This window comes from Protopterus annectens, chromosome 7.part0, assembly GCF_019279795.1.
Source record: "Protopterus annectens isolate FY-2018-M chromosome 7.part0, PAN1.0, whole genome shotgun sequence".
Taxonomy (NCBI): Eukaryota; Metazoa; Chordata; order Ceratodontiformes; family Protopteridae; genus Protopterus; species Protopterus annectens.
In genome coordinates, this window is record NC_056739.1 from 1,703,439,939 (window position 1) to 1,703,464,758 (window position 24,820).

At 39.4% G+C, this 24,820-nt stretch overlaps 1 protein-coding gene across 1 annotated transcript in view; it reads right to left on the reverse strand.

Moving 5' to 3' along the window:
* DPP3 (dipeptidyl peptidase 3) overlaps positions 1–24,342 on the reverse strand; it is a gene marked incomplete in the record, with an annotated part of 784,135 nt that extends 759,793 nt beyond the window's left edge. The window contains 1 exon segment of the mRNA XM_044078218.1: positions 24,230–24,342.
* Between the last annotated feature and the right edge of the window lie 478 nt (positions 24,343–24,820).

Genomic DNA, 24,820 nt, shown 5'->3' on the forward strand with positions numbered 1-24,820 from the left:
CTATAGCATAGGGGGAGAAACATTTTGTTAACATGGTGTTAGTGCCAGTGACAGCAATGATATCAGGTGCATCAATAGCGACCCTGGCATGAAATTCAGAGATCTTTTTGGAGATACCCTAGTAACTTTACACATTGTCATTCACAGTGAGAGTTGTATGAAAGAGCTTGAGTGTAGGTATGGGGACTGGGGTATACATCAGCTGTAACGAAGGATAGTGGTGTACACATTTTGTTGGGTAGTAAGAGTTGGTCTTTTTGTGCATGATTTTTGAATTGCAACTTTATAGGCTCATAGGTGTGTACTAGGCTAATGGCACTGAGCCTTTACAAGCCTAGCCCATAGGATTACCCTGGTATCATGCCACCTGACCTTACTTCCCAGTGCCTCTGTCAAGTAGAGCCACTGGAGTGATCCCTGGGGTGAATTTTCTATTTCCCATCCACTCAAGATTTCTCTTGAAGAGGGCAAGTGAGGTGCTCGGTTTGACATGCATGGGAAGTCTATTCCATAGCATGGACAGTCTCTGGGTTATGAACCTGTCACTCCCAACACATTCTATTGATTGTGGTAATGAGGCTGAGGTCTCTAGAGCATGTGGTGCGAAGGGACTGGGATTTCTCTAGATGTAGCATTTCTAACAGAGCTGGGTCAGACATAGCTTTGCAAGTCAAGCAGAGATAGCCTCCAAGTAGGAAATCTGAGACAGAGAATAGTGTTTTGAGTCTGTCCATATATAGGACAAGTGTTTAAGGCCTAGGATCCTCTTTGTGAGGTACTTTTGTGGCCACTCCAGTTGTTGCGGGTGTTTAGTGAGGTACATGCCAAATGGGGCACTGTACTCGGTGACTGGCCTAATGAGGAAGCGTAGAGTAGAGGGAGACAATGACCTCTTTCTTCCTGGATGCAAAACCTTTAGTAATGAGATGTGCCACAGAGAAGGACTTCTGACCACAGTGGCAATGTGTTGATCAAGAGAGGTTGCTGTCAGCCTGTGTTCAAAGATCTCTTATAACGCCTTCTGTGTTCATTGGACTACCATCAATGTGGTAATTCATGGGAAATGGGTTTTTCCCCAAAGGGGTTGATGACATTTGGCATTGAGCTTAAGGCCATGGTTCTGACATAAATCGTTAGTCTCAGTAAGGCCTTTCTGTAGGATATAAACATCACTTTGGGAGTTAATAATGGCTCCCAACTTGCAATAGTCTGCGAACTATGTCAGCCAGAGTCCCTCTGTGTTGGCCTGGACTTCTGAGAAGTAGATACCAAACAGGAGAGGACCCAGGATCAATCCCTGTGGGAATCCACTTGTGACTGGTCGGGAGTCTGGCTTGGAGTCAGCTACTTTCACACTTTGGGTTCTATCTGTGAGCCAGTTTGCAATCCACCTAGTGGCATAGGAGTTAATGCTTATCTTAGGGAGTTTTTCTATGATTCCTGAGTGGGGAATGGTATCAAAGGCATTGGCCAAATCAAAGTAGGCTGTATGAATCACCTTGCCTTCATCCACAGCTCTGGTGACCGACTCAAAGAAGTTGACCAAGATGAGCAGCCATGTGTGGGATCCAGAGTTTGGAGATTCCCTATATCCTTCTTTATTAGGTCCATGATGAGGAGTTCCATAGCTTTGCATATCAGACTTGTCAGGCTAATGGGGCGATAGTTCCCAGGGTCTGTAGTCACTCCTCCTTTGTGGAGAGGGATGACTATAGCAGTGCGCTATTCAGTAGGGACAAAGCCGGAGTTGAGGCTAGGACTGAACAGGGCACACAGGTGAGGTGCCAGTTCACTCTGTAGTTCATGCAGAACACAGCCAGGTATATTGTCAGGTCCCACAGAAGCTGTATTCTTGGCCTTGGACAGTGCTGTTTTAACCTGTGCAGCAGTAATACTGGGTGCCTGGCAATCTACCCGTATTGTAATTGGTCCTGGGGGAGGGGGTAAAGTTGGCAATGAATCTGTCTGCCAGCCAGTATATTGGCTCAGTATAGGAGGTACCACTGTGCAGTAGCTCAGAGCAAATCTGGGTATTGCCATGGAGATTCTTTACATAACTATAGAAGGCTTTGTGGTTGTCTTTACTATCTGCTGCAGTTCTGTTTTCATAGCTAGCTTTAGAGGATTTGGTGAGGGATCTTAACTTTTTTCCAGTTTTGGAACTTCTTGGGACTTCACCTTATTCCACATCAGTTTCCTCCTTCTGTTGTAGAGTTTGCTTATGGCAGTGGACCACCAGATTGACTTCCTTTTTTTGGAGGAGAGCATCTTGGTTCTATTGGGTATGGTAAGATCTATGCATTTGTGTATGTGTTCGTACAGTGCATTGGTGTAGGATTCGGTGGTCATACAACTATTCTCTGTTTGCATGGGTGCCATGAAGTTAGCCACCTCTGTTTATGGAAGCCCAAAGTTAGCTTTGGAGAAGTCTTTCATGGTGGTTATGTGTGTGTGTGTGTGTGTGTGTGTGTGTGTGTGTGTGTGTGTGTGTGTGTGTATTTCCAAGGTGATTAGTTTGTGGTCGAATCTAACCAGCGAGGAGTTGACTATTGTTGTAGAGTAACAGTCACCCATGTTAGTAATGACCAGGTCAAGGATGTTGCTATCTCTAGTGGGGGTAAGAATGAGCTGGTCCAGGGCACTGGAATTAATGAATTCCAGGACACATTGGGCAAGTGTATTGGTACACGAGTTTTCCCAGTTAATGTTGGGATAGCTGAAGTCACCCAGTATGAGAGTGTTAGGTTGGACCCTAATATTCTTCAGGGTGCTTAGGAATGTGTAGTGTGTGAGTCTTGGGACATGGATGGGGACCTATAACAGGCTACGACCTGAATCGCTGTCTTACCCAATGTTAGCCCAACATAACGCATCAGAGATAATTCAGGTGCAGCTACCAGTCTGGAGGTGTGCGCATCCTTTATGAATATGGAAACACCACCACCTTTGAGCTTCAGTCCAAGTTTTGGGGCCGAAAGGTGTGGAATAAGTTATGGCCTGGTAGTGCAGGGGTGCTTTCTGCTGCCTTGAACCAGGTCTCTGTTACAGCACAAATGTCGATGTTCTCCATTTTAAGGAGTGCTTCAAGCGATTGCATTTTGAGAATTAAACTTCTAGCATTGAGCAGCATGACCCGCAGACTGCATTTGTTTGTAGCGGTTACATTGGTAATTTGGTCTTTGGAACACCGCCTAAAAAGGCACTATAGGGGTGGCAAGAGCCTTGGCCAGTATCCAGAAGTCCAGGGGTGACAGATGCATGCCATCTCTGGCAAAGCATTAAGGTCAGTCAATCATGTCATCCCAGGCAGACAAATACTGGATCCCCTTAGAATGACACCAGAAAGTTAGCCAATTGCTGAAATCAATCATTTTCTGCTTTTATTGTGTTATCATTCTGGGTGATGATAGGATGCTACTCAGGGCTACAGTCATACCCACCTGGGCTACATAATCCAAGAGCTCCCCCATGTCTCTTTCATGTAGTCCAGGGAGGTACGTCTCAGGTCATTCAAACCAACATTTACAATGACAAAGTCATATTTGTACCTGTTGTTGAGGGACCAGAGTGCATGCATTGTGGCAGATCCTGGCACCTGACAGGCAACTGTTACTTTCTCCTTATTCAACCAAGTGAGTGGGACCATCAGTGTGCCTCACTATCAAGTCACCCATGACTAGTGTGTTGGGCATGCTGTTTTGCCTTAGGGGCTTTGGTTGAGTGGCACACTGTTTAGGAGAGTTATGTGTCTCGTGATTAGTGTTGTGTTGTGGTGGTTGAGTGTGTTTCTGCCTTGAAGGTCTCTGCTGTTTGGGTAACCTCCTGTTTGGGTAGATTTTTACTGGAGACCCTTCACGAAGGTGGGTGTGTGGTTGGTATTTTTATGTGAAGGCGGTGCTGGTGTGTGTTCTGGAGGGCTATGTGTTCCACATGGTGTGGTGCAAGTGCTGACTTTCTTGACCAGTCTTGGCTAGAGAGAGTGCATGGCTTCCAATTTGGATATGCAAGTGCATCTCTCGCAAGTCTGAGTGCTAGAATATACCGAATTTAGAGGTGAGGTTTTGGTATTTTCTTGGTGGTAACAGATGATTTTTTTTAAGTGGTTATCTTCTATGCTATACAAAGATGAAGTAATGAGAGACAAGTATTAATGGAGAGAATGTTAGTTTGAGAAAGAGAAGAAACATTAAGAGTGAATCACTGAGGGAAGAAGCATTTTGGTTGCAATGTGGAATGATGGATTACAAGTATGAGAAGTGTGTTGTGTTACAATGCAAGTTGTTATAATTTAGTGGAGTTCTTAGTCCGGATATTTTGAGATATAAACCTTTGGTTATGAGGAGGTACAGGGGGTTGATGTAGTACTCTTTGCTTGAAGAGGTGGTATACAGGAAATAAAAATTGTGAGGAGAGTGTAAAAAGCATAGATCCAGGACCAGGAAATGAGCAATGTGGACAGAGACTCTCGTGTCTTAGCAGCATACTATCACTTTGCACATGCACAGAGTGAGATCCAAGAGAGTGCACTAGAGACTCCTGCAATGGAGAAGTGAAAGGTTTACATGAAATAAATGCAAAAGGGTGTTTTAAATTGTACTAGATAGAAGAATGTATTATAGGTTTCTGATAATGTGGCAGATTTGCAGTGGATTAAAGCCAATTATTGGCCAGAGTGGAAAGTAGGTGGAGAGTGAGTAGCTAAGAGGTTACACTGGTAATTCTCAACTTGCTTGGTGGGAAATTTAGGGGGTTTACTTTGCTTTGGTAGCAGCACTCATGGTGTTTCTCCTCAGCTTCCTGCCAAAGCAGGGTTTACTTAAGTACAGAACAATGTAAAACTTACAGGCTGGCTGAAACGGCAGTAATAAAAAACTGTACATCTACCACAAGAAGGTAAATAGCAAGCAGTACAGGTCTTCTAATATGTGTTGTTCGTGCAACAGTATGCGACTCAGCTGATATGCTATTTCAGGAAAACAAGATGCTGTAGGGAAGCGGAGGCCGAAAGAAGAAATACAGATTATTAGTGTTAAATCCGGTGGGAAACATGCTAGCCTCCCATAGTCAATTGCCAAAATACTGTTCTCGTCTCCAAATAGTTGTCAAAATCCCTAACCCCTCGTCTACAAATAGTTGTCAAAATCCCTAACCCCCCCCACCACACACACACACACACACACACACACACACACACACACACACACACACACACAAAATTCTAAATACAACTACAGTTACACAGGTATTATTCACATTTTTGTTTGATGGCATAAATGATATACACATTGTAAAATCTTAAGAGTCTATTTACCAACAAAAAAACTTCACAACTTACACACTTCACAAACTACACTCCCCTTTAGAATTATAATTAAAACTACCACTGATGTTAAATACTCTATTTATCATCTGCACTGAAAAAATAAAGATGGGGTCAACAAATCTGCACTGTCTACAGGCTCCATTTGGAAACGTTCCTTTCTTTTTTCTCACTGAAACTATGTTTTTTCTTTCTCTAAATATTTTAGGTTGTAACCTGTTGTTAATACATTTTAGTTCATCACTCAATCTATGCAAGTTCCGGACTACAAAAACAGAGATTTCCAATTTTCTTCCATTTTTAACAATAATCCACTCCTGTGTGTGGGTAATGCAGGAATTACACAATGTCAGTGTTGTTTGATCACAAAGGCAACCATGAGTAAATAGTGAATTACCCCCACAAATGGGTAGATTATTGGTATGTTAGCTATTCTTTTAGGTAAAAAAAATGCATTATCTTTTATAATGTCATTGTATAATAGGGCTTTACTGCTCTTCTACCGATTTCTGTTGCATCACAGAATGCAGAGATGTTTGTCTCCCATCTTGGCCTGTTCTTAGTAAATATTTTGGTTTTCTAGCATACCCCTGAGGAAGGAAGATAACAAGTAATGCTACTTGGGGTTTTGGGAGGCAAGAGGCATGTCATAGAGCTTTTTGTAGAAACACTGCCTGCATCAAAATCTGAGTGTTTTATAGGACATATGTAGTACTATTTGGAGCAGTTAGTAAGAAGTATCACACACAGATGCACAAAACAGACACATACCTTTGCAATCTTCACCATCAATGCCAAAAAGAAGTGTGTGTGGAAAACCAGAGTTACAGTCAGCATGCAATTACTGTTCACATTTTAGATCATCAATTTCAGTTTGTTTAACATTCCTTTTATACCAGTAGCATCTACAGAAAAGTTAAACTTAACAAAAATATCTATCCATCCATCCACAACCCCTTTCCCATTTGTATATATGGGGGTCAGGGTGTCACTTCAAAAGTGACAATCTAATATAGAGAAATGGTTCACACCACACTGGGTGGCTAGTATTTCACTGTTAACTCACCCTTCAAAACAGGCAAAATGTTGGCATTGCTTTCCTCCCAGTACTTATCATTGGAAGTTACTAGGCTAATGGCCCTAGGGCCCTTACAAGCCTAGCCAAGTTCTACCCTTATTTCCATGATCAGCACTATTGCCCCTGTCCAAGAGGGACACAGGTGATACCCCTGGCGTGAATTTACAGTTACCCATCCAATCGTCCGGACTGCATCTGAAGAGGGCCCGTGAGGTTCTCCGTTTAACATGAAGTGGAGTATTAACATCAGGTCTCTTGGATATCCTCCATTGATAAACATATTAACCTATTTTTCCTTTTTCATGTAGACTTTTATCAAAGGTCAACTGCTGAAAGCTTTATGAACTTCCCCTTTATAACGTCCACCATCAAAAAATACATATTAAATATTTCATTCTATGTATAGAAAAGGAGTGCTCCACCCTTTTCTTTTTCTTTCCATGCAATATTCACATCTACATACTAAAATTATTTTTTCTTTAAACCACACGAATGAATATGAAAATCTGTAAAATTAATGCATTCCATAAATTATACAAATGGTTCATTCCATAAAGAAAGAATAAAGGAGACTTCCAAGATGGTTGTACACTGATCAGCTTAATTTCAGCTCTCCAAATGTGAAAAACAGGAACGGAGAAAAAAAACAGCCAAAGATATTGTCAGCTTGGGTAAAATTCAGTTACTGGCTAGGAAGTACACTGCCTGGATGCTTGCAAAGAGGTTTAGTGAACCTGAAAGAAAATAAACTGGAGAAGTGAAGAGAAAACACTACATAGGAAGACTCTGCAGCTGTTCAGCAAAAAGCAGTTCAAGCATCAACTCTGGTACAAGAGAAGACTTCCAATCATTTACAAGAAAAACAATAAATTTAATGTACTCAAGAGGTGATTAAAATAAATAAAACACTGAAGAAATGCATCAATTCAAGTAAAAAAAGGTTGGAAATAATAAAAGCTTTAACAAGCTATTCAGATGAGCTGATAAAACTGCAAAATTAGAGAATGAAATGAAAAAAAGGCCAACTGAGTATGAACTTCCCAAGAAAAGCCATTTCAAAAAATTGGAGACAGTGTGCAGATGTAAATCAGAAAATCTTAGGTTTAACAGAAAATGAAAGGAACACACTATTAATTTTATGAAAGCACAAATAAGCAACTGGACTGATATTCCACTGCAGAATTTGTTAACTGAAATGGCAAAGAGTGCATGCTCCAAACCTAGCAATGAGAAAGCAGCCAAAAACCTGTATTACTAAATATGCAATCATAACAGGAGAAAGTGAATCCTAACAAAACTGTAGAAGGGAAAAAAGTGTTAAATATTGGAGAATGATTATTCACTGTACATCATGCAGAAGAGAAGCACATTTACCCCAGCAATCACGGAATGTCGAGAATACAAGATTCAAGCTGCTGTATCCAGCTACCTTCAGAATATTTTTTTTTCCTGTAGGGTCAAAGACATTTTGAATGCAGAACCTGCTAAGGAGAAAATAAAGTTTATCCAGAAAAAGTGAGCCAAGACACAGAAGGTGCCTCTGCTTCTCATTCTTCTGACAAAGTGCACAGAGAGACAGAGGGGCTTTGCCAGTGAAACCTTTTCCCAATGTTCCAAAGGAAAATACTTGAGAGACAGGATAAAAAAAAAAAAAAAAAACACAGGAGTTTACTAGAAGAATCAGTACCTTGGACTAAAACGAGAGCCTAGTGTTGGGAAATAGAGATGAACAGGAAGAAGACCAGCAACACTGAAATTAGTCAATAAATGAGAGACCAAAAAGCATCAGCCACATTTGTGAAATACATTTTTTGCAAGAAATTCACTGAGAAAGAAAGACAAGTTTGCTGACTTTGTTAACTTGTGGGTGCGCTGTAAAGTAAAGTATATAAACCTCACCTTAAGTCATTACTGTTTAAAAAGACACTAAAGAAAAAGTAAAACATTTTTCTTATTAGTAAATTGTATAAAACCTTTCATGATATAAACTACATGTTGTACAGTGAAGAAGTTTTGTATAGTCTGTGCAGTGTTCAGGGGTATTTTAAATGGGAGGGGGGAGTCTTCAGTGTCTTTTGTAAGCGTCAGAAATATTAAAGTAAATAAGTACTTTTAGTTGCAAAAACATAGGCTTTATAGTACAAGACAAAAAGACTGGACAAAAGCAACTGTAAGTTAGTGCGCTGTGATCTTGGACTGCTGGGCTGAGGATGGGATGCAAAAGAATTAAAATAAATTACCTTATTTTTACAAGGGTGGATATCTAAAATAATGCTTTTGGCATAAGCTATAAAGAAGTGTTTATTGCCCAAGAAAAATGTCATGTTTCTATCTGAAAATATTTTAGCCCCCCCCCCCCGGTAGCAAGTGTTCTCAGTGTAGTCAAGAAATCTACAGCTGAAAGCAGTTGTACATGCTTCTGTGTGTGAAGCTGACAAAAATTCCTTTATTCATCTGCAGAACTGTTAGCTATTTTTTCTCTCTCATTGCTGTTTTTAACACAGATTAGCAGAGTGTGTGCTGTCTGTAGGTGGAAGCAATTAATTTTGAGAGTTATGAGCATTCTTTGCAGAGGGAAATAAAAAACTTGAAGATACAACAGCAAGCAGTTCAGTGAAAAATGAATTCTGAAACTGTGGGGAGTGAATTAGGGTATAGCAGCCACCCTTGCAGACTAAATACTTGATTTAATGGAACACTGTACAATTTAATTTTGTTTAAAGATACCAAGTGCACTGTTTAGGTCTGAAAATTAAGGTTTTTTGAAAGCATACAAGATGCTTTCACATCAGGAAGGGGAATGGTGAAAAGAAAAGAACAGAGTAATCAGGGATACTGAGAACACAAGCTGCAATGTGCACTTTAGCATGAAAAACCTTATTTGTTAGTTCAGTAATGCCTGTGGGTGCAGCTGTCAATTTGGGGTAATTGTTCCCAAATCAAGCGTTAACCTTAATTTTTGAATGCGTACGTAGTTTTGTGTTTTGCTTTACATTAATAAGGGATGAAAATTGTTCAGAAAAAAAAAAAGTGTCCTTAGTTTTTTGAGAGTTTATTAAAACAAGAAATCCTGAAAATGCGACTTAGATTCAAATTGAGATGAAATGAACAATGGTATAAAAGAACAGCCTGACAAGCAGTGTGTGTGCATGTAAGCACAGTCAAAAAACTGTCATGTATATTAGGTGGGAACAACAGCTTTTTATCATAATGGCTACTCTAGCCATACTATCTAGTAATGTAAATGGCCTAAAGGGAAAGAGTACCGAATTGTATTAAGAAATGCAGAGTGCAAATAGCAATGCTCTAGGAGACACATTTGGAAAAAACTAGCATGTGAATTTGATAAAGGATTTCAGGATGGACATTCAGCAGAATTATCATAGACAAAGGAAAAGGGGCATAATACTAATTGCAAGAGTGGCTCCCATAGTAAGAGATGAAAAAAATAATATGATAATGGTAGATTTGTGGTAGTAAAGGGCTATTGGCAATGAGGAGGATTCAGCTGGCATGTGTTTATATATTCCACCAAAAAAAGCTTAAGAAAACTTAAGGAGAAATAAATAAGCTTTCAGCAGGGAATATTACTTTTAGAACTGGAACTCTATTTCCAATAGGGCAGATTTATCAGTGGGACGTAGATGAGAAAATATAGCAAAAGAGGGTAGATTTCTGAAAAAAAAATTATGAAAATATTTGATACTACTAAATTCACTTCTCGTGCAAGTCTGAAAGAATTTACATATTCCCCAAGGTACAATAACTAGGAAATACCAGATATAATTTTAATGGAAAGCTTTGACACACATTCAGTAACTATTTTGTATTATGCACCAATAAAAACCAAGATAAAAAATGTGGGATATAAAATTAACAAAATTAAGTCATAGCTGTTAATTATGTACCCCCCCCCCCACACACACACATTTGGTTCCAGCAATACCCATATTTATGAGGGCATAAGATGACATATTTAGATGTATGGATTAAAAAAGCTTTATGGCAGCTGAGTGTATGTGGGAAGAGACTAAAAGGATAATATGAATGCTGAGAAATTGGGAAGCTCTTGTTTACTGCACATATAGCAAGATAAAAGCAGTGAAAATGTTTCCGTCCCTTTATGGTTGACCTGCATATAAAACTATTTTTAGTCAAACAGAGGAGAAGTTGTGGACAATAATTAATAGAGTTGAAGTAATTTATAAAAGGGAGATGAAGAGGACAGGAGTTTAGTGAGATAAGATGATCCTTCCACTAGAACAAGGTGCTTTAGGATTACCTGATTTGATGGGATATTTTAGAGCTATAAAGCCAAGGCTTATACGCACAAGCAGAATGTTATAATTCAAAGTGGAAAGGGATGATGATGAAGGGGGGGGGGTCCAAGAAATAAGGAGAAAGTAAGATTTTTAATGTATATCCTTAAGGAGCATAAACCATGCAGAATATTATATTCACATAGTTGAACATATTCTCAGAACTAAGCCAACACAAATGGAGAAATTAGATTTTGCCAATAGGGATGACTACAAAAAGGAGCTTGAATTTACTGGAGAAAACTGGCAAAGGAACAAAGGTATTGGGAGCAAATAATTAGAAAGGGAAAGGTAAAAAACAGTGGCATGAGGTCAGGATGATGTCAGGATGATGTTTGGACTACAGGCTAGAGACGGTCTTCCTTACCAGGCTTTGCTATCAAAGGATAGGCAAGCAGCAAGGAATGGAGAATCATAAAAAGTTAGAGAGCTGCTCTGGTAGAATTTTACTTGAATCTAGAACAGAAGCTGCTGTTAAAAAAGAGAAAATTAGTAAGGCATACAAAATTTTACATGACAAGTATAAGAATCAGAGGAGATGAGAAAAGACTGGGAAGAGAGACTGGAAAAAGTAATTTACAAGGGAACAATGGGGAGGACGTATGTATAGCTCCCAAGTATGCAAAGAAGTCTAGAAGGTTTAAGATTTTTGTTTAGAAGTGTTGGACTATGTATTTTTATACCCCAAGCAGAAGTCAAAGAATTCTTCCTTAGGTAGAAAGCAAGTGTTGGAGGTGTGATGGGAAGAAAGGGGTAACTGAGAACATATGTTTTATAGAGTGCAATGAGTTAGGATTTAAAAAATTCTCTACGAAGTACACTGTCAGAAATATTGGCTGAACAAATTGCTGCAACTATGGAAAGGATTCATTTGAGCTGGGAACAGGATTTGAATTGCCTAGACATAGTAAGGCCTTGGCAAGTTTAATTATGTTGGCTGCCAAAAAAAAGCAATTACTAGAAAATGGAAATCAAAGTGTACACAAACTGTATCTGAAGTATTGAATATTGTAAAGAGATTAAAGATCTTTAGAAAAGGGAAGGAGCAAATTATGTAGAAATAAATGGACATTGTTGTAGAATAATGTTCAGGAGGGGGAGCAAGGTTTAAAGGAGGCAGGAATTCAGCAACTTTATGTAATGTTGGACTGATTATAGACAAGAAAGGAACTGAAAATGTTAACATGGCTTGTTTTCTTTTCTATTAATGTAGGTCTGCCTATGACTTAATGAGTTGTTTAGAAACAATAATGCAAGACTAAAAACATATTTTTTTTCTAAATAATTCCCTCTGATCTGTTTCTATTCTCTCCTTGACTAAACTGGTGTATGCCAATACCATGGGAGACCTCGTGGTGACCACCATAATTGTAAATTTCATCTTCAAAAATTTTTTTTGTACATTTTTACATCATGTTTCCTAAAATTACATTCAGACAACTGTTGTGGTCTGCACTCATTGTGTATTACAGATGAACAAAGACATAGGAATAGTTTATTATTGATGCTACAACACTTCCATTAAATTACATTCTTAAATTTTTCAAGAAAAACGACAGTATGGAGGACCTCATAAATCATTTCATTTATTATAAAAAAAAAAAAAAAAATCCAAAGGCTTCTGTCATTGACCTCTGGAATGCTACTGCTGGCCCAGTGGATTTTCAGCATCCTTGTGAATTTTTCCAGAATAAAATTTCTAACCTAGAATAGGATTGAAGATCAATATACACCATTATCAGCTTCCCCACCGACCAACATATCCAGCAATTGTGAATCCATTTTCATATTAGCCATTTTAACTATAACGGTACTGGTCTCTTCACAATTAGTAGTGCTATTTTACTAATAAAGGCACTCTATTAATCTTCACACTGCACAGTTACTAGGCCATTGCCTTTGTCAGCTGCTAAAATTCACATCTAAAGCAATTCAGCAAGAACTTCACTTTCTCACCACTGAAATTTAAACCAATCTGGTCAATTTATTGCTTAAAAATTTTCAAACTTCTTTTTTGCATAATCTTTAAATAAACAGTACACTAACAAGAGAAGTATTACACAGATTTTTAATGCTTCATGTCTGTTTTTTCCACACTCCCAAGTATGCCACATCCAATAAGAAGATAAGATAAATTCACCTTTTGCAAATAAAGCTTAAAATCATTCAACATTTTGCGGTAGTAGCACTCCTGCTAAGTAAAAAACACATACCTTTTTGGAAAATTCTTGGAATGGTCCCAATGAAAGATATATCTGTCAAATAAGAGATCCTAAACACAGAAATTACTTTATCTTATTGCCTGACCTTCCTACTCTAATCTTGCAGGTGGAAATTCAGATGCTGTTAAAATACTCTGGCACTCTCCAATGGGACTAACATTGTTTCTAAGGTAGAACATCACCTTTGCTAATGTCCTATTCATTCCCTCCCCTGGTATTGTAATATGTCCACTGCTGGTATCGGATGTGTTTCCCTGTTCATATCCATTTGGTTGGGAGCATTTGGCTGACATGATAGAATGTTGTTGAGCCCCCTCTGGGCACCTTTAAGATGGTTACAACTTTTTTTACATAGATGTTTAGATGTCCTTCAGAAATTAAAGTGTTCCACATTCAGACGGAGGTTAGTCTGAACAGGAAGCAGGAATCCAGGTGATATCTGAAAGTCTCCCAGTAGTGTCTCCACAGCAGGCACCTCATAAGTAAACTGACTAGAACTACCAGAATCATTCTTTGCAGACCCACTGGATAAGAACCTTCTTTGTACTTCTGTTCAGGTTCTCTAAATTAAAATTTGTTTGCCTATATAAAACTCGTCTACAAAACATACATACACACACAAAGTTGCACTTTCAAAACTGTCCCTCACTTTTAATACACAGACTTCTTCATAAATAAATGTGCTTCATTAAGAAAAGCATTTAAACATTCCAATTAAAAAGCACATGATCAGCCAGCCAATAATATTCAATGTTAGTGCAAATACAGTTGCTATTAAATAATTAAGCAATAGCCGATGACATGCTGTGCTATATTGAAGATTTACCCATGATTGGCGTGGTTTAATCACGAGGGCGAAGCCTGAGTGATTAAATAAAGCCAACCGTGGGTAAATTTCAGTACACCACAACCATGGAGTCAGTTATTGCTATTATACAATGACATTATTAAAGAAAAAAAATAAATACTTACTTTTCTTAAATAATGTCTTTGTATAACGGCGCGTTACTGTTCTTCCGCCGGTGGTGGTATACTGCTTCCTTGTGTTGATGTACTGCGCATGCGTATGGGACTTGTGTTCCTATGCATACCCAGTACATCAATGCTTTGAAATGGAAGCAATGGAGAAAAGAAAGTCTCTGATGCTCCGTTTTTTTTTTCTTTTAATAAAAAAGGTTTTGGACACTTTATACCAACGGAAAAAAGTCCGGGCGAGCGGACCTTTTCCCGTTGGTATATTGTGGAATTTACAACGGGCACACTGTCCAGTGTGCACATTTTAAAATATTAATGGAGGGTCACTGTATAATAAATGCTACACCGCTAAGAACATTCAATATTAAAGTGTTCATTTAACCCAGGTGGGAAAGATGCCCCCAGAGCCAATTTCTAAAGTACATCTCTTGCTTCCAAAAAGCTGTAAAATTCCTGCTCCTGCTATTCAGAAGATTTCACAAGATATGCAGTCCCTCTAGCATTATAATTATAAAACTACAACTGATGCCCTGTATTCACAGCTTGTACTTCAAAATAAGGAGAGAGATCAATACATCTGTACAGTCTACAAACCGCACATGGAAATGTCTCTTTCCTCATTCAAACTATTTTCCTTTGTGCAGTTTCCCTAACAAATATTTTAGGCTATTGTCTCTTAATAATGTCTGGTTTACCATCCACAACATGTGTAAATTCCAGTTTATCCAACGCAACTTTTCCAATTTTTATCATTTATTCTTTTTATACTATGGATATCCAGAGAAAGGTTGAAGGACAAGTATTAACATTGCATGCTAGTTTTTAACACTGTCTTCAGTATAGGCTGAAATCTGTCATCTCTTTCTTCAGTAGCTAACTGACTAGGTCTCAGATAACATTCAGTAAATAACACAGTAATCAGTAATTATTTTTTCTTTTCAACTACTGTCAGACATCAACCTTGAAAGCCTTCCTTTATAATGCTCATATAAAATGGATGTCCACTACAGAAATTAAATACCCATTAACAAACATATTTCCTATAAATAGCAGATTCAACCTTGAAAGCCTTGCATAGTGTCCCTATATAAAAAATGAATCTTCACCATCAAAAAAGTACACAGAAACAAATGCTTTCCTATAACAGAAGTCCTCATTCTATGTAATTTTCACATTAATCGCTTTTTTCTTTAACTACAAGTTTATCTCAAATATATACTGTTATTATTTAAAAAATTCCTAAATTCCACTAATGTTCTTTTCTTTACTGTGAGCAAGTCATCAATACAGAAAAATTGTTATTTTTTTCTGAATAGTTCCATCAGATATAAAATACATGTTTTCATCCAATCTCTCCATGGCTAAAATGGTGCACGCTAGTGACAAGAGATCCCACTGCAACCCCTCTATTTTGATAACAAATGTTTTCCAGATACAGTATCAGAGCCAGTGGGGATGGGAGTCATGGGGAAGCAACCAGAGATTTAAAAGAAGAGGCATGGGTGTGATAGTTGTGCACAACATGGAGATAGTCATAAGGTGTCTTGGAAGGTTATGCTAGGAGACTGCTACATATGGACATTAAGTGCAAAAAGGATAGATGCACTATATTAAAGAAAACAGAGTACATTTCTGTGCAAATACTGCAAAAGGAGCTAAATGTTTAAATGATCTGGTCAGAGATTACAGAGTTAAATGTAGGGTAACCAGATAAATGAAAGCATGAGAAAGGATTAAGATTCGGACAGAAGCTTTCTTGGACAGTTATTGAACAGAGCTGTAGTCCAGCACAAAAATGTCAATATAATGGCACCCAGGCTTTACAGATGGGATGAGGCAGACTTGGGCATGTCAATATTTGTATGAAATCTGCAGGCAAACTTACTGAAATGCTGTCAGACAGGCTTGGGAGGGGGTAACATTTTATACTCTTGCATCAGAATGGCACTTGACAGGATCAATTTGTAGGGGGGGCTTAGTGAGAGAGTGCATGGGCTTGGCAGTCTGATTTATCTTCAGTTGGGCAGGATTCAACCAAACCTGTAATATGGTGCCCTGTATGAGGACTGGGCCCTTGTATGTACTACTGGGCATCAGGCAGGTGGGGCCCAAGGCCTGGTATCCAAAGATTCCCTTCAGTCATTTGTGTTGGTTTTCAGGAGACTGCTCTTGGCCCAATTAACTTTCTTCAAAATCCTGCCATTGCACCATTTGGTAATTCTTGGATTAGCTTCATATCATATTTTATCAAACAGTATTTGATTGGCATCTAATATTAACTGGCACAATAAACACAAGTCCCTGGCAGTTCCCTAACACAAGTGTGCCTGATCATCAGGTATATATAAAACTTCCAAATAAAGGCAATAAAGTTTAAACAGAACTTCTGGAAAGCAGACCAATTCAGAAAAAGTTATCTAGAAGGTCCTGGTCTAAAATACTGATAGTAGCTCTGGCAAACCACTAAACATTTTGTGTAAAATTTTCTCAATAATTGGTGCTAGGTTACAGGTGTGCCTATCCTGTACAGCTGCAGTGAAACCAAATCTATACATTAGTGCATTTATATTTTGTCAAGTAACAATCAAGGAATACACTTGAAGCAAGTGTGTACGTTAAGTGCTTTATAAATCATCTCCCCCCATCGCCACCAATGCAGTCCTGATATCACTCAGCTGTAGACACTGATGCAGACTTCATTTTCAGTAAATATATGATTTCTGTAATTCTTTCACCAAGTCACCAAAGAAAGCCACATCCTAAATTACAGTACAGGCAACAACCTTATTATAGCACATTTGGATAACAGTATATCTTTGCTGAAGAATTACAAAAAACACTGCTGCACTACAAATGCCATTGAAAATATTTCACAGCAAATAAAAAAAAAACAAATTGTGCAATCAGCAAACAGCACAGTAAATAGCAGGACTGAACACTTAAAAGTGCAAGTTTTAAACTTCACTGCTAACAAATGAAATGTACAGCAACGTAACACTTCTCTTTTGGAGTCTTAACATACCCTTGTTTCACAGCACAAGTCTGCCACAGTTTCACTGTACAAATTTATTTAACAAACACCAGTGGTAAATAATACTGAATCACACTAATTTTTGTATTAATTCTTTAAAAGAACTTTTACAGGTATAAAACTACACCTTTTAGCTATACTGTTAGCTTCCACATTTTACCCAACCATTTCACATTGCAATAACTACTGTTGCACATTTTGGAGAGGTGGAGAGATTTTTTTCCCTGTAACACTACTGTTAAATTATGTAATGCTTAAAAAGCCACCAAAAGATACCCTGAATAACAGCAGAAACATCTGAATCTGAAAAAATGTTCATTCTTACCTACACCAAAACATATCAATATACAGCATAACTAGATAAATTAACTATTAATTGACCATTTTCAGTTGCATCACAGTCAAGGTTATACACAAATGCAAATCAAAGACTGATGGGTTCTTTCTAAAATCACAGCCAAGGAGACCATCAAGAAGCTCAGCCACACCACCCAGTATTGATGGAAGACCAAATGCCCACCATTAAGTAGATTTTCCTCATATATATATGGAGAGAGACACAGAGAACATGCACGTAGGTGAAAATTTGCGATCACCCATCTAGCCATTCAGATGGATTTTAAAGATTGCCAAGGAAGTACTCTGAAATGTAACATCAACCTGTTCCACAAACAGGTTATAGGTGATGTACTTGTCCTGTCATCTGGTGATGCTGAGGTGGTAGTACTGGTTAAAATCTCAAGGACAGGTGTTTGTTTTCCCTCTGATTCTATTTAGGTGAAGGAGTTCAAAAGAATGCTGTGTCATTCATGCCAAAGAAAAACAAAAAACAACCCTCAGGAATCTATACAACACTGAATAGGTGAACAGGGCTTTTAATCTGGGAGAGTCGCCAAGGATACAGAGACTCAAAATCTTTTGGTAAGCAAAGGTTAAGGTATCTCAATTTAATTAAGATGGTTAGGAAGGAACATGTGGGGGGGGGGGGCTTACATTCAATGACTGGCCTAATAAGAGAGCTATGCTCAATACAAAAACAGAAGCATCATCTTCTTTTGGCTGTTCCCGTCAGGGGTCGCCACAGCGGATCACCCGTTTCCATTTCTTCCTGTCCTCTGCATCTTGCTCTGTCACACCAACCACCTGCATGTCCTCTCACCATATCCATAAACCTTATCTTATAGGTTCATAGGTTAGTACCAAGCTAACTGCCCTTGCGAGCCATTTTAAGCCTAGCCACCTGCATGTCCTCTCACCATATCCATAAACCTTATCTTATAGGTTCATAGGTTAGTACTAAGCTAACTGCCCTTGCGAGCCATTTTAAGCCTAGCCAATTATCCCTTGTGAGACTCGAACCCTGCACCTTGTGTTTGTAAGGCAAACACCTTAACCATTAGGCCACCCCCCAACCCCCTTAGCCTTTCTCATTTCCCGTTACCTGGTAGCTTCATTCTTAGCATCTTTTTTCCAATATACTCAGCATCCCTCCTCAGCACGTCCATACCAACGTAATCGTGCCTCTCTGGCTTTGCCTCCAAACCTTCCAACCTGGGCTGACCCTCTAATATACTTATTCCTAATCCTGTCCACCCTCGTCACACCCAGTGCAAATCTTAACATCTTTAACTCTGCCACATCCAGCTCAAATTCTTGCCTTTTTGTCAATGCCACCGTCTCCAACCCATATAACATAGCTGGTCTCACTACCCTCTTGCAGACCTTCCCTTTCACTCTTACAGGTACTTGTCTGTCACAAATCCCTCCTGACACTTCTCCACCCACTCCATCCTGCCTGTACTCTCTTCTTCACCTCTCTTCCACACTCACCATTACTCTGAACAAAAACAGAATTTATTTATTTATTTTATTTAAATTTGTTGACCGAGAGTGTCCGACTGGACGTACGTCCATTTTCAGTGGAGGCCCGGGGAGAAAAGCTCCACAGTAAAATAAACAGACAGTAGTTACACTGGATTACATAGTGATTAACAATTTAACATAGCAATTACTTACAACATATTTACAGATGAAGAACATAGTACATCAGTAGACAACTAGAATCTTTATGTGTGAAGTACATAACAGACATTAACAAACGTTACAATGAGAAGTTCCTGCTGTATAATAAGCACTAGGCTTATGAGCATCTGAGCTTGCTATAATCAAGGTAGTTAGTGGAGTGGAAAGAAAGGTAGTGGTTGGATGGGGTGGATGATATTAGAGTGGGAGTTGCAAGGGCATAGCCAGCATGTTTTTAGGTGCGCTTTTAGTAAAGTTTTGAAGTGGGTGAATGATGGTATGGAGGTAATTGTGGGTGGGAGGGAGTTCCATAATTTGGCTATGGTGCAAGAGAATAGTGCTTCACCAGCAGAGTTATTGGCTTTAGTGATCTGCAAGTGATTTTTGTTGCTGGATCTTAGTGGTCTGGTGATGCGATAGAGTTGGAGTAGATTCTGAAGGGATGGGACATTTAGTAGATGGTTTACTAGTTTGTGGGCGAGTGAGAGTTGATACAACTGAAGGAGGTGAGGGAGTTCAAGCCAGCCCAGTTCAGCAAGTGAGACAGTGGTGACTACGGTAGGATGCCCCTGTGGCGAATTTAGCGATTTTGTTGTAGCAGGTCGCTAGCTTGTTTAGATCATATTGCCTTAGGTTGGTATATATTGGAGAGGCATAAAGTAGGGTGGAGATAAGGTGGGAATTTGCTATTGAAATCTTTGCTGCTTTGGTGAGAAACTGGTTATTTCTGTACAACGCTCCTAGTTTTTTTGTTGACTTTTTTTACAGTCATGGATATGTGAATGTCAAATTTTAGTTAATTGTCTATTTCCACTCCTAGCAATTTGGTGTGTTCAGTTGGGTATATAGTGGTGTTGTTTTGCTGTGATGTTAAAGTGAGAGTTGTTTTAAGTATGTTTGGTGAGTTGGAAGATGAGTAGTTTAGTTTTGTTTGGGTTGAGTATTAATTGGGCATCGGATAACCATGTTTCAACAGAGGAAAAGGCTTCCTGTGTGACTTTGCAGTTTTGGTAGGGACTGGGCTGAGCAGATGGCTTATTGTATGAGTGTGCCATGTTTGGTGGCAGAGGCTAGATTATTGGTGTAAACAGAGAAGAGTAGAGGTCCAAGGATGGATCCTTGGGGAACCCCTATGGAGGCAGGTAGTTGGGGAGATATGTCATTCTGCCATACAAAGGATTGTTGGTGGTCAGACAGGTAACTCTGAAACCAGTTGGTGACCGATTGTGAGAAGGATAGGTTATTGAGGACAGAGATAAGTTGTTTGTGTGGGACCATGTCAAATGCTTTAGATAGGTCTAGGAAAGTAGCAGAGGAGAGATAGCCATTGTTTTTATGCTGAAGGATAGTATTAGTAAAGGAGAGTAAGGCAGTGGTGGTGCTATGGTTTGGTCAGAAACCATGCCGAGTACTGGAAAGGAGGTTGTCTGAGACCTGAGAGTGTATGCATCTCTCTAGTATTTTGGAGAGTGGAGAGAGAATAGCTATGGGGCGGTAATTGGTTAGTTCTGCGGAGGGTCCGCCTTTGTGGAAGGGAATTATATGCGATACTTTTCACAGTGTGGGAACGTAACTTTCTGACAGAGATCGGTTAATCAAGATGGATACTGGGTAGGCCAGAGCATCAGCTGCGATTTGTAGGTATTCACTTGGGAGGTTGTCTGCTGCTAATTTGGAGGATTTAAGTTTAGTTAAGAGTTTTTTTTATGTTGGAGGTAGGTACAGGAGAAAAAGAGAAGGCAGTGCAGAGATTACTAGTTGAAGGTGTGGGTTGGAGGGGAGGGGGGTTGTGTTGTTTAGCTAGTGATAGTATGGTTTGGGAAGTGTGTGTTGAATGAGGTAGCAATATTTTCTGAGGAGTGAGGGATGTTAGGAGGAGGGGTACTGACTTTACCTGGGTGGAGGATGGAGTTTATGGAGGACCAGAATTGGTTGGGGCTGTGTTGTGAGGAGTCTAGGGCAGACTGGTAGTATTGGAATTTGTCCTGTTTTATTAGCTTTTTGACTCTATTGCATAGTTCTAGGAATTTGTCAAGCTGAGGGGGTTTTGGTTTTGCGCCAGTACTCCCAGGCTTTAGCCCCATTTTTCATTTCTGACTTAGTGGTTTTCTGTAGCCATGGGGAGGGTTGTGTTTTGGTTCTGGAAAATCTTATGGGGGCATGGTAATTAAGGATGTTCAGGAAGGTAGTATTAAAAAATTCAACTGCGTCATCTAGACTGAGGTACTTTAGAGGATGCCAGTTACATTCTTTGAGGGATGAGATGAATGTAAGTGGGTTAAAGTTTAGTTTTTTATGTATTTGACGGTAGATGACAGGTTTAGCTTGGTATAGGTATTTTTTTAGTAGGAATGTTGGGGAGTGATCACTGAGGCTATCTGATAAGCAGCCTGTTATATATGACTGGGGGCTCTTACTGACTAGTATCCAGTCCAGGGTAGTGTGCTTGCTGGAGTTTTTATTTATCCTGGTTGGTGACTGGACTAGTTGGGTGAAGCCATGAAGGTGTACATGATGGGTTGGATTGTTGCCAGAACAGGATTGCCAGTCAATATTGAAATCACCTAAGATGATAGTTTCTTGGGGGAGATGGTGGGTAGACCAGCTGGGGAGGTTTTCCAGTGGAAGGATGTGTTGGCCAGGTGGGAAGTAGCATCCAATTATGTTGATGGTTTTGTTTTGGTTAATTTTGAGGTTGGTATATATTATTTCTTCATTGCCTATTTGTGGAGCTGATGATTTTGAGATCTGGATGTTTAGATGCTGTTTAAATATTATAGCTTCACCACCTCCTTTTTTGTTTAGCCCGTCTACTCTTAGTATGCCGTAACCTGTAGGGAGTATTTGCTCACTGGTAATGTGAGGTTTTAGCCAGGTTTCTGTCAGGATGACTATATCTGGGGAGTACAAGTCTATGGTGGCATGGAGTTCATGGACGTTGTTGGATATACTTCTAATATTTAGGCTTAGTAGAAGGAAGTCACTTGGCTTTCTATTGGCTGTAATATGGGAGAAGTTGTGGTTTCTAGTCTGATTATGAGGATTGGGGTTGGAGATGGTAGGGCCAGGGTTGGGGTGGATGTCTCCACTTAGGGCTAGTTTTGATATGCATGAGATTATTAGTTCTCAGTTTTTGAATGCGTTTGTTTATAAGGGAAACTTTATGATTGTGCTCTGTGAGTAATAGGTATGGTGGGAGGGTTACTATGTTAAGTTGTAGGGATGCTTTATGTTTGAGTAATATAGTTGGTAGAATATGTGGGAGGTGCACAGGAATGGTTCTTGAGCTGGTGGAAGGGGAGCTGAGTGTGGGTGAGACATGAGTGGTGGTGTGAGTAGTAGTACAGTGGTAGGGGTTGAGAGGGGGAATGATGGAGCTTTGGTAGGATGTAAGATATGCAAGGAGAGTGCATGCAGTGAGCATAGGAAAGGTATGCTTGTACAGGTTAGTTGAGGAGGTGTGATAGTAGTGGGAAGATGGAGGAGGTAGTGTTGGGTTAGCGCTGTGGTTGGCTATTGGAAAGATGGGAGGGGTTTGAGTGCAATAAAGGTGGGAGGGAATAGGGGCCAGGGTGGTCAGCGAAGCGGGTAGAGACACTGTTAGTTGTTTCCAGCCCCCTCATACGAGCAATCACAAAGCAAAGACAAGTATGTGTTAAGAAACAAACAAACAATCACAATTGACCAAGGACTGCTCTGAAACCAAGTCATATCTTAATTTCTCAGGTGGAAAAACAGGATAACCTTGTATCAGTAGGCTACTGTGGTCATAGTTTAAATTAACAAACACACAGTATTGATCAGTTATGGATACTATTTGCTAACAGAAAGGAATAAGAGAAAGTGGAAGGTGTGTGTGTGTGTGTGTGTGTGTGTGTGTGTGTGTGTGTGTGTGTGTGTGCGTGTGTGTGTATGTATGTGTGGTGGGGGAGGGGCTGCTTACAAGCCAAAGCAGAGTGCTCTCCAAGGGAAAATGAATATTAGCTCAAACAGGTAGACACACTCAAAGTTAACTGTAGCTGTTTGCAGACAGTTCAGACCCGGACTGCGCTTTTCTTACAAGAATGTTAAGGGTGGTACCGCAGCTGAATACTTAAGAGTGGTGTTAGGTTGGAGAGACACTGAGCCTTCATGGGGCCTGTAGCAGAATAAGTGCTAAAAATCAATTACGACTGTTCTGCAGAGAAATCTCAAGCACATCCACCATACTTCTAACAAAACAGAATTCCTACCATCAAGTAGCATATGCATGATCTTTGTCATGCAACTAAGACTCATGTTTTAAACCAAATGAATATGCAATTTTTATATGCGGTTACCGAACAATTAAATCTTAAGATAAAATACAGCATTAACCCATTCACCCAAATTCTAGAACAGTGGAGGAGACACAGCCAGGTGTATAGATTTAATCATTAATCTGTGAAGTAACAAATACCACAAAGTTCACTTTAAGGACAGCCCTGTAGCATTGTCATAATTACATGGATTACTCGGTAACTATGTCATGCAAAGATACAAACAGTACATATTACCGACGTGAGTATACGTGTTGCCAGTTCTGCTAGAGACATATTAAGGATACAGCATATTTAAATTCTCCAATGCTTCTTTATAATAGAGTATCATTAAATCACGTGCCTTATTTCCACACGTTTTTTTTTTCAATAAATGGCAAACAAATCTAACAAGTCTACAATGCAGTGTGCGTTCTTTATTAAAGAATAATAATTTCAAAGAAATACATAATAATAATACAGTTGAATCAGCCCTTGCATTGTAGCTATAATAAACACAGAGACAAATGTACATTTGTCTATACAACTGGCAACTTCAAGTCAACTGTCGATCAATCATGGGCAAAATGTCACACACACACAACAGAGCACGTTGTAGTCTGAGCATGGCGTTGGAGGGTATACGTGGGAAAGAGGGGGCACTAAGTTTATTACATTTAAAAGCTCGTCAAACCATGCCCCTTGATGTTTAGCAGAGATTAGTGCAAAATGTGGAAGTAAGAGTATTTACTTGACTTATTTCAACAGATACTAAGGTATAATGAAATTACATACAGACAGTAAGCACATTAAATTTCCTCACCCACCATCAACACTTATGCTCAAAATTTAAGGCAAAAAAACAGTTTATAATAACAGCGATCAGCCTAATTTCTGGCAACCTAGCTGTCAAAAAGTTAATTCATGATACAATTATTATTTTACTATAATCAAGATCACACACGCAACATAAGACAAGGTTCACCTGCTTTAAGGACAAGCCCACGTTACCATGCAATATCCACCTTCTCAAATGTGGCAACTTTCTACCGGGTCTGTCTTGTCATCCCTTTGTAGTCATCCATAAAATTAACCAATAGTACTCTTACTTCTATTCTCATAAGCGAATTATAACCCGATCCCTCAATGGGCGGTTACTTCTCGTGCCAGGTTTTCCAATCAAAATGTAGGATGTGGCACTTCCGCTATGAGCTGTATAACTGTTTCGAATTGAGCCCCCAGTCGCGCTGCTTCTGAAGTGTAATTTAATATGATGGGTCTTAATTATGTTTGTGGATACAGAAGCGCATTCAAGTGAAAAGGGCCTTAGCAGGTTTTACTGGCTTTAATGGAGCGGAAACGTGAAATTGGGCGGCATGGTTTAGTTTAGATAGAGACCCGTGCTTTTATATTGGAAGGTCATTGGCGAACAAGTTTCTGAGTTACCGTTTTGTCTGTTCTTTAGGCAGAAATAGCGTATAGGGTAGTGTGTGTTCTGAATTGAAAACTAGGCCGTACATTCTGTTTCACAGATTTTAGTTTTCCAGTTCTGCTCTGGCCCTCATAAAAGTAATCT